This window comes from Dipteris shenzhenensis, chromosome 29 (assembly GCF_047967505.1).
Source record: "Dipteris shenzhenensis isolate YYH24624 ecotype China chromosome 29, Dip_SZ_1.0, whole genome shotgun sequence".
NCBI classification, from domain to species: domain Eukaryota; kingdom Viridiplantae; phylum Streptophyta; class Polypodiopsida; order Gleicheniales; family Dipteridaceae; genus Dipteris; species Dipteris shenzhenensis.
The window spans coordinates 41,578,559-41,595,470 of NC_141624.1; positions in this window are offsets into that span (position 1 = coordinate 41,578,559).

The window sequence follows — 16,912 nt, forward strand, 5'->3', positions numbered from 1 at the left end:
GATTCCCCTAACCAAAATGTCATTTGTATGTCTAGAAGCTCTGGAAATATCAAAGACTTGTATGCCTTTCCATAAGATCTATAATTCCTCTATCAAAGGCTCGGGGGGGTTACTCATCATATGTAACCCTATCACATGAGTTTAACATAAGGATATTTTTTATTTCTAAAATTTACAAAAATAAATATACATAAGGGACTATTTAAAATAGTTTTGGGAAAAAATTACAGATTTGTAGAGAAAAGGGGTACATTTTATTAATGAAAAATTTATAGATAAGGGATTTCAAAAATAGGTCTTGAACACACGTGATATAGAGGGTTTATACATAGTGACCCCCCGAGATCAAAGGTGCCATGTACACATCCATTTTTTTGGCCTTGTACTTCCCTGGCACAAGCAGTGCAAGCATTCCCTTCTTTATTATTAGCCATGGTGGGATATTGTAATTCACCAAGACTATATATAGGCCATGTCGACCAAGATGTCGAGCATAACCCAAAAGGGTCCACACCATCCATGGCGAGTCCAAGATTTAAGTTGCGTGGCTCCGTTGCAAAGTCCGGCCACTAGAAATTGTTTATGTACTTCCAAGCAACATAATCTATAAAAATCCTCAATGTATCATCAGTGGACCGGTATAGTATGCCAAGTCATCAACTTTGCTATGGATTTGCATTGAAAAAGTGCTTTATTCTAGCAATGATGGGAAAGTGTCTCAAGACCTTTACTAGGATTTGCTCACCCTGAAAGTCATCTTTATATCATTGTTCTGCACACTCCGTACAACTAGCCAAATCTCCATGCTCACAACAAAAGAGAATACAATCATTACGACAAGCATGGATGGTATCATAATCCATACCCACCATTGTCAGCATCTTCTTTGCTTCATCTCTTGATGCAGGCATGGTATTTGGTGCATGCAACATCTTCTGGAGAAACCTATCACAATTCAAACATACATATGCTTCCAATAACGAGAAACTATGATGATTCTCAAATAATCCAAATTATGAGATAAATTAATGCAGGCGCTAACCTCATTAAGGCCAAGACACTTGTATCAAACCACCCATACTTTGCTTGCAGATTCAAGATTGAGAGACAAGCCCGTAGTTTTGACATCCGAGCACCCTTGTACAACCGTGTTGATTGCAACTCTCACACCATGGCCTCAGACTCGGACATCACATATACATGTGATGTAGTACCCCTAAAAATAGAATCCATCATGTCCGCCATACCCTTGTCATCATCTGGCACATCCAAGAGACTATCTGGACTCCTGCTCAAAGTGTAAAAGGTATACGTGCCCCCTCGCCACCCTCCTCATCTTGTCTCAAGGTTTCATGTAAATATAATATTCTGTCTCAAGGTTTTATGTGAAGTACGCATGCAATATTAATCACGAACTCAAAATCATTGACTTATCGATGATCCATCACCACATGCACCACCAATGGTCGGTACTAGTATGGGCTCCTCCCCATACATCTGCAAGTGGCGCATGACAATATGGCATTGATACCGTAGTAATGAGCTCAATGACAATACAACCTCTCCGTAAGCCACTCCATAGTCCCAAGTGTCGGTGCATCATTTGATGAGCTTCCACTTGTCCATTCCACACCTCCAAAATCGCAACGCAAAATGTAAGGAAATCCACTCAATATCCAAAAAATAGCCACCCATGAGCTTTTATGCCCAATATCGTCGGTATATATGGATGGTATGCCTGTTTCCTCAGTATATACCAACCTTTAAGGGATATAGAAAGTCGGTATATAGCAATGGAACGTCGGTATATATTGAGTTTGGGAGCCAAAATCGAAAACCTACATGTCGCCATCCCTCACAATTCTATTGCGAGAAAAGAAAAAACCTCTCCTCCTTCCTCACTTTTGATGACCTTGCCTTCCTCCAACCTTTTCCCTACACTCCTCACCCCTACCCAGCCCCTCTCCTAACACTTGTGCTCCCTCTCCACCCGGCTCCCTCTCTACTCATGTGGAAGGACGTTTTCTAAGAAGGTGTGTCTATTTAAACAATGTAGATTTTTTCCTTCCCCCATTTCATTTTGTGAATGTTAAAGCATGTTTCTCCTTGCATTGCTAAGCCCATGTGCTCATTTTCATGCTTGATTTTTAGAGTTGGACCAAAAATGAGATTTGGTGAAAGAAAGAAGGCTCACCTCTTCTTTTTTTGGTATTTCTCTCTTTCATTCTCTCTTTTCCTCTCTTTCATCCTCTCTTCCTCTCTTTCATCCTCTTCTCTCTTTTCCTCTTTTTTCCTCTCTCTTTTCCTTTCTCTTTTCCTCTCTTTTCCTTTAACTCTTTCATCCTCTCTTCCTCTCTTTCATCCTCTTGTCTCTTTTTTCCTCTCTTTCCTTCTCTCTTTTCCTCTCTTTTCTTCTCTCTTTTCCTCTCTTTTTTCCTCTCTTTCCCCATCTCTTTCCCTCTCTTTTATTGTCTCCTCTCTTTCCTTCTCTTTCCCTCTCTTCTCCTTGTCTGTTTCATTCTCTTTTTTCCTGTCTTTTCCTCTTTCCTTTGCTCTTTTCCTCCTCTATTTCCTTCTCTCTTTTCCTTCTCTTTCCCTCTCTTATCCTCCTCATTATTTTGATATTAAACATTTTCTATGTAAAAAGCCTTGAAATTAACAATATTTTATAGTATATTTTGTCTAATATCAATGGTATCACAAAAAAAAGCTTAATTTAGAAAGTGCTAAGGCTTTAGGATTTGTGTTAAAGCTCCCCCTTTTCCTAATAGTATAAAGTATCTAGTCTAAGATTGTGTATATGCATGACCAATGTAAACCTTTAGAATAAAGCCAATTTAATACTTTGTTTATGCTTATTCCCTTTCATCCTAGCCACGTATATCCACCCCCTACCCCCCAATACTCCCCCTCCCCCTTATCCCCTTCATACTTGGATTTTTCTACATCTCCATGCTTGCCTTATGTATAGAAATATAACACATTATGAGCAATATACACCCCTAGAGAATTCACATTCAAAAACCCTAGATAGCTCTTGCACACTGCATTCAAAAAATTAAATTTAACACCCTTTCCATACATATGGATTTTATCATAATCCTTCACAAACATTGAATTTAATTTTAAATATCAAATTTCAAATCCTTTGTAAGTATATTTTGTAAACAAAGTGTAAAGTGTCGAATTCATAAATCCCTTCTTGTGAATGTAGGTGCCATCTTGCATATTTCTTATTCAACCCCTTGCACTTGCAACCCCTCCGGTGGCCCTTGTGGTGTACAAAGTGTTAAAGCACAAAACAACACATCTTTTAGAGGGCCAATATAATTTCCATTACTTTACATAGACATTTTATCCTAGTCCTTTGAAAAATTTAAAATTTTATCTAATACCTTATTAAGTATACTTTTATAAAAGTACACAAATTATCTAATTAGAAACCCCCTTTAGATGAATGCATGTGTCATCTTACATATTCCTTCATGAATCTCTTAGGGTGTTGTGATTTTAAAAAGAATTTGTCATCAAGAATTATACCACACTTTGAAATAGTATTCATGCATTGTAAATGATGCATGACATAATGTTTTTAGATTATTGCCCATGCATTTATAATGAGGTCCATTGTTTGGTAAACAAGAGCAAGGGGGGAATGTAGGGATACACACTAATAGTGGTGACATTGAAGTAACTTATATATGAGATACCAATAGTCGAGCAAATTCACATAAATAGATTTAATTATATCTTGAAGCTCAAGCCAATCAAAATCATAGGTTGACCAATTTTTTCTCATATATTGAAAAAAAAATGGCTTTAATGGAATGAAATTGAATCATTTTGAGACCATTTTAAATAATGAAGATACTTGTGTGAAATGGAAACAATGCAATAATGTACTTCATAAAGGAGAAAGGTAATGGTTTTATATTAGAAAGGGAAGACATGTAGTCATTGTGACCATACTTCCCTGGTTGTTGGAGTTATGGAGCTATCTATCTTTACTTATTAACCATCACACTAGTTCTTGGAGTTATAGAGTTACCTATATAATAAATATGCATGTTATACCAAGAGATGGACTAAACACAATTTATCCATGTTTTTTGGGATACATATATAGGATGTATTATACCTCATTGATGTAATCAATGCTTGCTTCTTTGATGTTCAGTAGTCCTTTCCACCATAAGGTCAAAATATTTAATAGTAGAGGATGCAAATAGTGTAAATGTCCTACTTAATCCTTTGATCAAGAACTATCTCAGCTCTTTTCTCCATTGATGTGATGAATACAATATTCTTTTATATACAAGTGGTACCTTCTAGGGTAGGTGCAGGTTAAGGTGGACCACTTTTTGTATTAGTATATACTGTAATAGCTCTTAAGAGATGACACTTCATTATTGACATTGAATTGTCAATTGCAAAGCAAATATGCATTTGGACTGAATGGTTATGATATTCCTATAAATCACATTCATTCATGTCACATTACTTTGTAGCTACCCTAAATCTCTATACTAGTAGTCAATAATAGTGCTCTAGTTGAGTCACCACCATTGGACTACTTGATCATGCACTGAGCCTCCTCCATATATTCAAGATTAAGTGCTAGGAAACATAAGCAAATAACTTCTAGTTAGTCTTTGGATCATGGAGTGTATACAAACCAAACATTCATTGATGCTAGAACCAAGAAAAATCCTAGGAGAGAAAAGTAAATCTAGATAGATTCAAAATTTTGGTTGAATGGTATGCTTCCATGTAAAACTTGGCAAATATTATACCACCATAGCTTGTAATTACCAAAGCTAGACTGCATGGTCATTTTATGTATCAAATCAAACAACTAGCAAGATATGAATGATCTATGGTTTCAACCCATAAATATGTTTGAAATGCAAAATTAAAAAAATTAAAGAAATGTTGTGAAAACATGAATAATTTTTACTTGCACTTACATGCAAAAAAGAATTAAAAAGCCTTAAATATAGAGACTTGGAAATATAATTATGGGAAAACAAGACCCTTACTTATTAACATATACCTATTATGGATTAAGAAATTTTCTAAATGCAACAATCAAGTTGTGTGTGTTCTCAGAGTTTTTTTGAGACTCCCTAGTGAAATCTAGCACTCAGCCTCCACCATATATTTAAGCTTCAGTGCTAGAAACATAAGCAAATAGCTTCTAGTTAGTCTTTGGATCATGGAGTGTATATAAACCAAACATTCATCGATGCCAAAACCAAGCAAAAAACTAGGAGAGAAAGATAAATCTAGAGAGATTCAAAAATTTGGTTGAATGGCTTGCTTCCATGTAAGAGTAAATAAATCCCCCAAACATGGCAAATATTATACCACCATAGCTTGTAATGACCAAAGCTAGACATGATCATTTTACGTAACAAATTAAATGACTAGCAAGATATGATTGATCTATGGTTTCTACCCATAAATATGTTTGATAATGCAAAATTAATAAAAATTAAAGAAATGATGTGAAAACATGAATAACTTCTACTTGCACTTACATGCAAAAAAGAACTAAAAAGCCTTAAATATAGAGACTTGGAAATATAATTATGGGAAAACAAAACGCCTACTTAACATATACCTATTATGGATTAAGAAATTTTGTAAATGCAATAATCAAACTGTATATTATGCGCTTAGAGTTCTTTTAAGATTCCCTAATGAAATCTAGAAATTTTTAACATGGTAACGGATTCCTTGGTGGGAGAGACACCTAGCTAGAAGGTCCTACCTCTAGTATTTTAGGCTTTATGCATGGCACAACAACACTTATGAAGTGGAGAACATACAAGAAAACTAGAAAACATTTAGTTTATATTAATGTGCACTAATATTGACCCTTTGTTCCTCATTAGAGTTACAAAGTCCTATCACATAGAATTGAGTAGTCACATGGAAAAGAGATGGAAAATATGTATTACAACCTTAGCTTGAAACTTTTACGAGCTAAGTACAAAGACTTTATAACATGATTACATCACCTCAAAAAGTTTAGATAACACGTAAATATTATTAAAAGCATTAAGATTGTTAAAGCATTTGGCAATTAATGGTGGTAGGTGCAAGGAGGTAGATAAAAAATTTAGTACCAATAATTAAAAAATAATTTCTTATGATTTCAATAGTTCACCTATAATTTCAAGTTGGCTATTATAACATTTAACTTTGGGAACACTTATATTAGGAAAAGGACATACATAGGCCGGTCAAAAGCAAGTAGTAATGTAGGATTAGTGCATGTTTGAGTGAGATGTGCTCTAACACATTATTTTAACAATGCAAAGCTGGGTATTGAAGGGTCATGTCATTGTTAGAATTTGGGATCTTATAGCAAGGTAACTTTGCAAATGAAAAGTAGATGTTGATTTAATGGAAAGAACTTAGGTGTAATATATTTCAACACATTACTTTGTGGAAGAAACAGTAGATATTGGAGGTGATCATGTGATAATCAAAAGTTGAGTTTTTAAATCTTATTAGAATGTAAATAAGGTTTACTCTTACTTAGTATTTGTAAATACTCCATAAAGAAATGAAGCTATCAAATGTGGTGACCAATTTTATTTGCTTGAATGCAATGAATCTAAGACCAAATGGAGTGAACACTTTTATTTTGCTTGAATGCAATGAATCTTGGGATTCACCCATTGGACTTTGAATGTGAAGAGCTCAATAGAATCCTTGGGAATGGCAAAGGTAAAGCATGGGTGATGGTGGTGCTTGTAAGTAGTATGTGCATGCAAACCTGTGCAATTGTGTGCACTAGTGTTAGCTCGGGCACACACACCCCGTCCACACAAAAAGAATATACGCTTTTGTTGGTGTATATGTTAGAGAGGGGCACCGATGTGAACATAAAGCGCACACACAAGCATGTGAAATTATATTAATGTGGATGAAACAAGTTGGCAAGAGGCTGCAGATAAGTGTGTGCACGGGCGTGGAACCTACATAGGAATGAGTCATGTTCCCTTTGTCAACCTCTTCACACGTAGCCTTGGGTATCATAACGAGTTCCAACCACGTTGATTGGATTTCGCACGCTGATTAAGTCTACCGTCGTCGTTGGGAACGGTACGAGTTCAATTGGACGGAAGTTCCGAGGCCATCCCTAGTTTGCCAGAATGAATCTTATATCCGATATACAATTGTATAACTTGGTTGTTGCTGTGCTCGGATCATGCGACCGATGAAAACATAGACTCCCTCGTGATTCTTTGATACTCGACTCCTGATCTTAAGGAGTCAAACCGTGCACGCCATTCTTCGTTCGCTGAGCGCTCATACGGGCTGAAAGGCTGGGCTGCGGGACCCTGATCGGATGATTCCGCGTCGATGATCAATGAGTAGAAAGGGCACAATTTGCAATCGTGCAGTCAGGGGTTGGATTTTATGATAAATTCCCTATCGGTGATTGTATTGTAGTATGTACACCTGCGGATTCAGAGCGACTTGTTCATGACGTCAACGCGTTGGTTAATCATAAAAAGAGTGCGCTTGTCCTTCCCTGAGACTTCCAGCTCTCTCTCTCTCTCTTTCTCTCTCTCTCGATCTATAGTATAGATATCGCTTGCTGCCCACTTCCCTCTGGTAGAGTGTTGGTCTTCTGAGTAGCCCGGCCGAAGGCCTCCGTTCGAGCCTAGCTGCAAACGCTCTTTGAAGCATCCGTTGTTTTCATCGCCCGACCTTCTTCTTCTTATAGCCCACTCCATTTTATCAGGTCCTCCAGCGCTTGAACACCGCCACTCAGATTCGTTAGCACCCAACCTCCTGACGTGAAGAAGCCTGCGGAAACGCAAATCGAATTTAGAATAGCTAGCATTTGTTCTTGTTTTGTGGGGATGGAAAGTCAAACATTGTCAGCTCCTCATGGTACTGCTTCTGTATACCCATTACCTCTGGGTGATCCGAATGACCTCTCAGAAACGTACTTTCACGAGCCTCCTTATCAAAGAGCCAAGAGCGTCAATAGTACAACGCTTTCCGCAATGTCCCCGGTAACGGAACAGTATGGGATCAAGTCAGAATTTCTATTTCACTCAGAGAAGTCCATGCAACGCACGAGATACCGAAGTAACAGCGTAGGGGGCCTCTCGATGGTCATGGAAGAAGGAGGCTCCTTCAGATCGTTTGATAAGAGAGGGAGTGCACATAGTACGCCAGTTAGAAGGCGTGGTAAAAAGTCCGTCCCAGCGTGGGCCAGTTTTCTCAATCCTTTAAAAAAAATAAGGGATCAATACGTGAACTGCTGCTTCCAGATTGCAGGAGCCGGGGATTTGTCTGGATTGTCTGGAGGAGGGCACGCTATTACTCAGTTGGAGGCTTTTCCTGCTCCTAGGGACGATTCGGATCAAGAGAAGGACGACTTTGTTGCCGAGCTGCAAGCAAGGAGGAGAGGAAACAAAGGCGGTAAGACTAATTTCAACCATCTATTTCGATCTCAGAGAAATACCGCAGATTCTTCTAGCGCATCAAATTCCAACTTGGAATTTTTCCGGACCTGGTCTGCACCATCGTGAGGATATACATCTCTTGTTTTTGAGCGCATGAAAAATCAAGCCGCGTCCAAGCTTGGCTGCAAAAAGTCGTGTGGATGAACGGCTCAAGCAATAGCTTGTAGTTCAACAACTACCAATCTCGTGTGGATGAACGGCTCAACTGTGGCGCAGTATTCTAGCAACGCAGAACTACCAAATATCTCGATCTGGCAATTGCTTGTACTTACACAACTACCAATCTCGATCTGGGACGATTAATTTTGATCATATCTGTGCATTCAAAACAGTGGCAGGATTCCTTGTGATAATCTCTTTGCATTCTAATTCGTCCTCGAATTATGGCCCCAAAATTGACGCGCAAACCGCGTGTTACTGCTTTGGTATAAACGCATGTATTCAAATTCGAGAATTAGTACTCCAAAGGGAGACAATTGTTTAATCGATGATACGGTTGTCCTTTCATAAAATATGGTCGTTCAAACCTGTTAGAGCACTCGTAGTTTAAGTTAAAGCACCAAGTTTGCTAGCAGCCTCCAATGTCTTCATTTGAATGATATTTAAAGCAACGTGACTAGATCTCGGTTTAACTAAGCAAATAACTAGCCTACACTACTACAGAGAGGCCCTATTCCGACGCTTAAGCACCGATGTTTAGCATGCATGGGATGCTAATCGTCGGTAACCAAAGCAAAATTCGTTAAGTGTCGCTAAATAGTAAGTTTAGACAAGTGTCGCTATATAGTGATATTTAAAGAGCGTCGCTATATAGTGACACTTATTAGACTTGTGAATGGTCGTTATATAGTGACATTGAGACAGTTTCCTATAACGACATTTTACAGAGTGTTTTTTTCCATACTGACCTTAAAAGATAGTTTTTCCCAATGACAAATTTTTTTTCCTTTTCATACATGTTTGATCCTTTGAGAGAATAAAAGTACAAGAGCATGTACATCAAGCCTTTGAAGCTCATATATTCATGTCCAAGTTTGAGATGATAAAAATCAATAAAGAGCATTTACATCAATGGCTTCATCCTGAGCCAAGTCTAACGCGCCAAATAAGTTTATTTATTACTCTATACCGAGTTGATCTCCTATATCATCATCATACTCTAGCATCGTACGTTTACCTAAGACTTGATCTTCTTCAATAAAGTGTGGTGATTCTTGATGATCGTCATCTTCTTTCTCAATATCGTGATCTCCATCTTCCTCCTATATGTCGATATCATTATGCGCATCTTCATCTTAGCTCATATTGTGATCTTCATCTTCTTCGCTAGATCCATTTGGATCAATTGGATTTGGCATTGGTAGTGGCATCTCCATATCCACATCTCTATCTTCAAAAATTTGCTTACTTTGTGGTGCAACTTGGATCACATACCACCATCTTGGCTCAGAATGATCCGGATGAAAAACCACCTATAGTGAAGATGGATGCTAAATGCCATCAATCATATATATGAAATTATGCTTAAGTACATGTATCAATGGATCTTTAAAACTAAAAGCTTCGATTAATTAAATCATTAGTATGCACCTGCTCACAATGCTCGGGAAGAACAAAAGTATCACTTTCATCGATCCAAAGTTTGGTGGAGTCTATTGCAAAGAAACTACTAGTGTCTTTTCTCACTATCGCATGGGGACCGTTTTAAATAGTTCTAAACCATTTTACATCAAGAATGAAAATACTAAATCGTTTGAAATCAATTTCATATATTTTGCATATGGTTCCATAATAATCCAACTGTGAGGAGAGAAGATTGGTATCCGAAGCACTTGCTCAACTATCTTGTGTGAAGTTAGCCATGACTCCACAATAATATGTGACTCTCTTTGAATCAATACGTTCCACATAAAAATATCATCAATATAACCATAATGCACTGTACTTTTTGTACTGCAAAAGAGCATCATTAAAACAATGAAGAAGCATCTATTTTATAGTGTATATTGCCACAAATAATTACTTAATTACGTCAAGAGGTAAGAAACTTACAGGCATCATACATCCAGATGATAACTCTTGCTCGCACTCGTTTATTGTCTCTCCATCGCGTTCGGCTTTACGTAGAGCCAATTGTAACCAATCAAGTGACATGTGAGTGGGGAGAAGGGTGAGATCCTGTGGATATAGTTGTGATTGCCTATACATTACTCGGAATCTCTCCTTGCATTTATTATTTCTGCTTTGTCCGCTTTATATCTCTCAATCCACTTCTCGGGGGGGTCACTCATCATATGTAACCCTATCACGTGAGTTCAACAGAAGGATATTTTTTATTTCTAAAATTTACAGAAATTAATATACATAAGGGACTATTTAAAATAGTTTTGGGAAAAATTTACAGATTTGTATAGAAAAGGGGTACATTTTATTAATGAAAAATTTACAGATAAGGGATTTTAGAAATAGGCCTTGAACGCACGTGGTATAGAGGGTTTATACATAGTGACCCCCCCGAGATCCACTTTTGCATCTCCTTGCTATTGAGGATACAAAAATTATTCAATTTCTCCATTTGCTCTTCGCTCATCTTTCTTTCAATCCCTTTTCCTTTGGGAACCTTGCCAACGATGCGATCATCATCCTTATTATGCCAAGCTTGTGGCATATCGGGATCCGTGGATGCAAGAAACTCTGTGATATATACTAATGACTCTTGCACAAGCCATCCCTCTGCCATGCTTGCTTCTAGTCTTGCTCTTTGTCTTACAAATCCCTTCAAGGTTTTCATAAACCGCTTAAGAAAAAACATCCACCGACTATGAATGGCACCTGCAATGGCCACTTCATCAACTATGTGCACAAGCAAGTGCACTTGAGTTGTCATAATGCTCGAGGGAAAGTGCTTCTCAAGCAAGCATACGGCTTCGATGGATTCCATGCTAGCCTTCTCGATGCTCGATATGAAGATCTCTTTTTGAGATATCCACCTATTTCACATGCCCATGTAAGATATATTCATAATCAGTCTACAGATTATTCAACTTAAATTGAAGAAAATGCAATCAATGCGATTTGATAGTAAGCATACCTCACAATACCACTGATCTTGAATATAGCATTTCTAACATCTTCTTATAAGCACCCTTTTATTATAATTAGGAGGATGAACTATCAAAGCAATAAAGAAGTCATGTCAATAATATAACATAACCATAATTACACTAACGCATCATGATTATCGGTAGACTACTTCTATAGCTTAGAATACCTATAAGACCTTGTGCCAATCATGGGACTTGAGCCAACTAAGCTTATTGTCCTTTGAAAATGCTACTTTCAAGCAATGCGTGTATCCTATGGGTGTTTGAAAAGAGGCAATGTCTACCTTAACCACTGCCTCCTCGCTCGTGGAGAGGATCCATGTTGCTTTTGGGAGCATAACTTTTCCCGAAGCATGCACTTGCGGCCACAAACGAGACATCCTATTCATAGCATGCAAGTCTTCCTGCCCTCCTCTTGAGTCTTTGGAACCAACCAAGTGTGCCCAAATAGTAGCCCTCACATTCTTGAAGATATGCATGGGATCCAAGAGATGATTGATTTGTAACTGAGCCCAATATGGAAGCTCGTGAAAGATCGATATCCTCTTCATACCATGAGGATGTTCCTCTCAATTCACCCTCCAAGCCTGAATCCAGTCACTTGCCTTCAAATATGGCGGTGGTGGATCAAGCTGACCGCCACACGTGAGATGGTCCAGCGGAAGGTATCAAGCATGACCTTCATAAACATTTTTCCTCATATGTTTAGAGTATCGTGCAAGTGATTTCAAACCCGGTCCACAAATAGGACAAGCATGGTACCACTTGTAACAAGTCCTGCTCGCATGCATGAATGTCCAAACCTAAGTACTTTTAAGGAAATGTGGTCTCTATTGAGCTCCTTCCTACCATAATATGAATTAGGGAGAAGTTGTAACTCTCATATACATCTTGAAATTTTTACTTTTTATCTTTTATAACTATCAAAAGTATAGTTTTAAGCATACCATTGCATAGATCATGAAATTTTTAACATTTTTTCTTTTTACAGCTCCTCAATCTGAGATAAGGAGCAAAAGTTATGACCCGTTCTGCGTAGGCTCTCCAAGGGTATTCCGCCGGCGAAATAGGGTTGGGGGGCAAGCTCTTCAAACCATATTCCTCTGGAAAAATACACTTAGAGGGTCTATTAAAAAAGTACTATATTATTTTCTTAGGTCATCCTGAGGAACTATAAAGAGGATATTTGCTTAAAATTTCATGATCCAACCAATGGTGAAAGGAAAAGGAAGGATTTTTGAAAGTGATAAAATAAGTCACCACTTGGACATTATATATGTATATTATATAAAGGTATATTTATATCTATATCTATTTATTAGTATTTCATATTTACTTACATATTCCTTGAAATAATTTGGATTTTTTTCTTGCCAAAAATGACTTGAGCCTATATATTTTGACCCCTCCTACCTTTTGTCCGCTCGTCGCTCGGGGGTTTTTGCTCGGAAAATGAAAACCCCCTAAAAATAGAATCCATCATGTCCACCATACCCTTGTCATCATCTAGCACATCCAAGAGACTATAGTCTTGCTCAAAGTGTGAAGGTATATGCACACCCTCACCACCTCCTCATCCTGCTATCTCAAGATTTCATGTAAATATAAGATCTTGTCTCAAGGTTTCGTGTCATAATGGTAACCAATATTAATCACGAACTCAAATAGCATTGACTTATCGATGATCCATCACCATGTACAACACCAATGGTGGGTACTGGTTCAGGCTCCTCCCCATACATCTGCAAGTGGTGCATGACAATACAATGTTGATGTCATGCTTCTCTCTTGTAATGAGTGCAATGATAATACAACCTCTCCGTAAGCCACTCGGTGCTCTCGGGCGTTGGCACATCATCTGACGAGCTTTCACTCGTCCCTTCCATCTACACACTTCCAAAATCACAACATGATCTGCAAGGAAATCTATTAAGACCCAAAAAATAGCCACCCATGAGCTCCTTTTCTCTCTTTTAACAATAAGTGCCATGAACTGTCGCTATATAGCAATGGTTTACCACATTCCATCGCTATATAGCGATGATTTTTGGATATAAACATCGCTATATAGCAACACTGGGGGCTTAAACCCGAAACCCCGCATGACATCTTTCACATCTCTGGGAAAAGCAAAAATCTTTCCTCCCACCTTATATTCAACGATTTTGCTTTCCTCCTCTCTATTTTCCACTCCTCACCATTACCCAGCCCCTCTCCCAACATTTGTGCTCTCTCTCCACCCTTCTCCCTCTCTGCTTGTGTGAAAGGAAGTTTTTCAAGAAGGTGGACTATTTCTTTAAGCAATGTAGGTTCATTTATTGTGAGATTTTGTTTTGTGAGTGTTGAAGCATGTTTCTCCTTGTATTGCTAAGGCTATGTGCTAATTTTCATGCTTGATTTTTAGAGGTTAAGGACAAAAAACGAGATTTGGTGAAAGAAAAAAGACTCACCTCTTCTCTTTTTGGTATTTCTCTTCCTCCTCTTTCTCCTTGTTTGTAGGCTTATGCTTTCTCCTTGTTTGTAGGCTTCTCCAAACTCATGCAATCCCTTTAAAAAGTTACTTTTCTAAACTCCTCCTTCCTCTAACTAGTTATCTAAAAAAATGGTATGTTTTCTTGTTTTTGTAAGGCCAATCCATGAAACATAGTTCGGGACTTTTCTAGGTAAGAAAGTGCTTCCTCTTTTTCCCTTTTGTTATTTCCGTTGTTTGCATTGGCCTATAGCCAATGCCTTAAGTGCTAGCTACAGTGTGATGGGCATAGGAACCCTCTCTTTCCCTCTTTTCTCTTATTCCCTCTTCTTCCCCTCTTTTCCTCTTTTCCTCCCTCTTTCCTCCCCTCTTTCCCTCATATGCTCATGCATAAGCATAAGCATAATCTTTCTCTCTTTTTCTCTTATGCATATGTTTTTCCTTCTCTTATGCTTATGCTCTTTTCCCCTCTTCTTTTTCCCTTGTTTCAATCTCTTTTACCATCTTTCTTCTCTTATTTTCCACTCTCTTTTTTCCTCTCTTATTTTCCTCTTCTCATAAGCATATGTATTTACCTATGCTTATGCTTATGCATGAGCATATGCTTTCTTTCTTTTATGCTCATATGCTCATGCATAAGCATAAGCATATGCTTTCCTTCTTTTTCTCTTATGCTTAATATGCTCTTTTTCCCTCTTCCTTCTCTTATGCTTATGCTCTTTTTCGCTCTTCTTTTTCCCTCTTTCAATCTCTTTTCCCCTGTTCCTTCTCTTCTTTTTCCCTCTTCTTTTTCCCCTCTTTCAATCTCTTTTCCCCTCTTTCTTCTCTTATGCTTATGCTCTTTTTCCCTCCTCTTTGTTCCCCTCTTTCAATCTCTTTTCCCCTCTTTCAATCTCTTTTCCCCCTCTTTCAATCTCTTTTCCCCTCTTCCTTCTCTTATGCTTATACTCTTTTCCCCTCTTCTTTTTCCCCTCTTCCAATCTCTTTTCCCCTCTTCTCTTCTTTTCCCCTCTTCTTTTTTCCCTCTTTCAATCTATTTTTCCCCTCTTTCAATCTCTTTTCCCCTCTTTCAAACATATGCTTTCTCTCTTTTTCTCTTATGCATATGTTTTTTTTTCTCTTATGCTATGCTTATGCATGAGCATATGTCTCCTTCTCCTTTCCTTCTCTTCTTTTTCCCTCTCTTTTTCTCTTCTTTTCATAATAAGCCTATGCCTATGCCTATGCCTATGCTTATGCTTATGCTTATGCTTATGCATGAGCATATGCTCATATGCTTATGCATAAGCATAAACATATGCTTTCTCTCTTTTTCTCTTATGCATATGCTTTCTCTCTTTTTTTTCTTATGCATATTTGGTTCTTTTCCCCTCTTTCAATCTCTTTTTCCCTTTTCTTTCTCTTCTTTTCGTCTCTCCTTCTCTTTTGTTTCTCTTATACTTCTTCTTCTCTTATGCATATGCTTTCCCTCATATGCTTTCCGCTTCTTACCCGCTCTTATTTTTTGTTTTTTATTTTCGTGTTTGTGTCTATGTTGTTTGCACAATCCCCCAAAATTAGACATGGGATCATGTCGCACGTCTGAAGAGTACGAAAACCCTTGTAAGAGGAGACATCATGATCTCTATTCTCCAGAGGACTTTGATTCTACTCAGGTGACACCTCAGGTGCCTACCCCTATGATTGACTCCTCTCGGAGGTAGCATTGTGACTATTCCTCAGGGAACTCCTTTGCTAGCAACCCATGGCTTTTTTGGGAGTCCTAATAAGTTTGTCACACAGATGACTGATGCGGAGGTAGCGAGATTCTTCTCTGCTATTCCAAAGGACCTCTAAAAATCCCTCTCCTACACCGACGGCTAGACCTACTATTCAGCTGTCCCCTCTAGCCCCCTTCGACTAAGGGGTCATCACCTGGGCATGCCCATTGTAAGGGAAGGAAGAGTAGGAGGGGTCACTTATGTTGTGCTAACTCGGGAGATGTAGACGAGTTAGCACAGTCACATCCCTACAGGTCTCCACTTGGTCCCAAGACCCAGTACCATTCAGGTCCCTTGCCCTCTCCTATTCCCACTGCTACTCCTCGCTCTGTAAGCACTCGTAGTAACACCACTCATTCTGACTCTACCACTACCATGAGTCCTCCTTACCCGATCGAGGACCTGTCCTATGAGATCACGGTTTCTGAAGAGATAATAGAAAATAAAAAGGGCTCAATAGTGATGGCCACCATGAGATGGTTGATGAGCCACCACTTCAGGAGCGGCATAGCTATTGACTGGTGGTACCAAGATAATGGAAAGAAGCAGGTAGTCATCAATGAATTGAAAATACAATATCCTAACCCTCCAAATTGGGAGTTCAATTCGGATAACATGAAAGAGCACATGGGGGTCCTCTTGAAGCATCGTAGGTCAACCTTGCATACTTCCATCGCAAAGGGGAAGGTTAAACCCAATTGGGCAAACAAAGCTGATTGGAAGTTTTTCAAGAAGCAGTACAGGGACCATCTCGAACTGTTTGAGGGTCAAAGGAGGGTTATAAGGAGATGGTTGGACTCCTAGGTACTTCGCACTTTGGTGCAAATGAACGGTTGGCATTCAAGGCAACCGTGGTAAGTCTACTTCTTCTCATTTAATGTATTGTTCTATTTGTTTTACTACATATTGCATACACTTTATCTAACTCAAAATTTGGCCGATAGCAAGCTGCGATGGGTCGCCTTCCTACAGGCATAGAGACGAGACACGCATTTCATGTAGGAATAAAGCCGTGGTTTATTGAGCAAGAGGCACTGGGAGCGATGGTCGATTGGGTTGAGGTGGCTACTTGCATGGTATAAG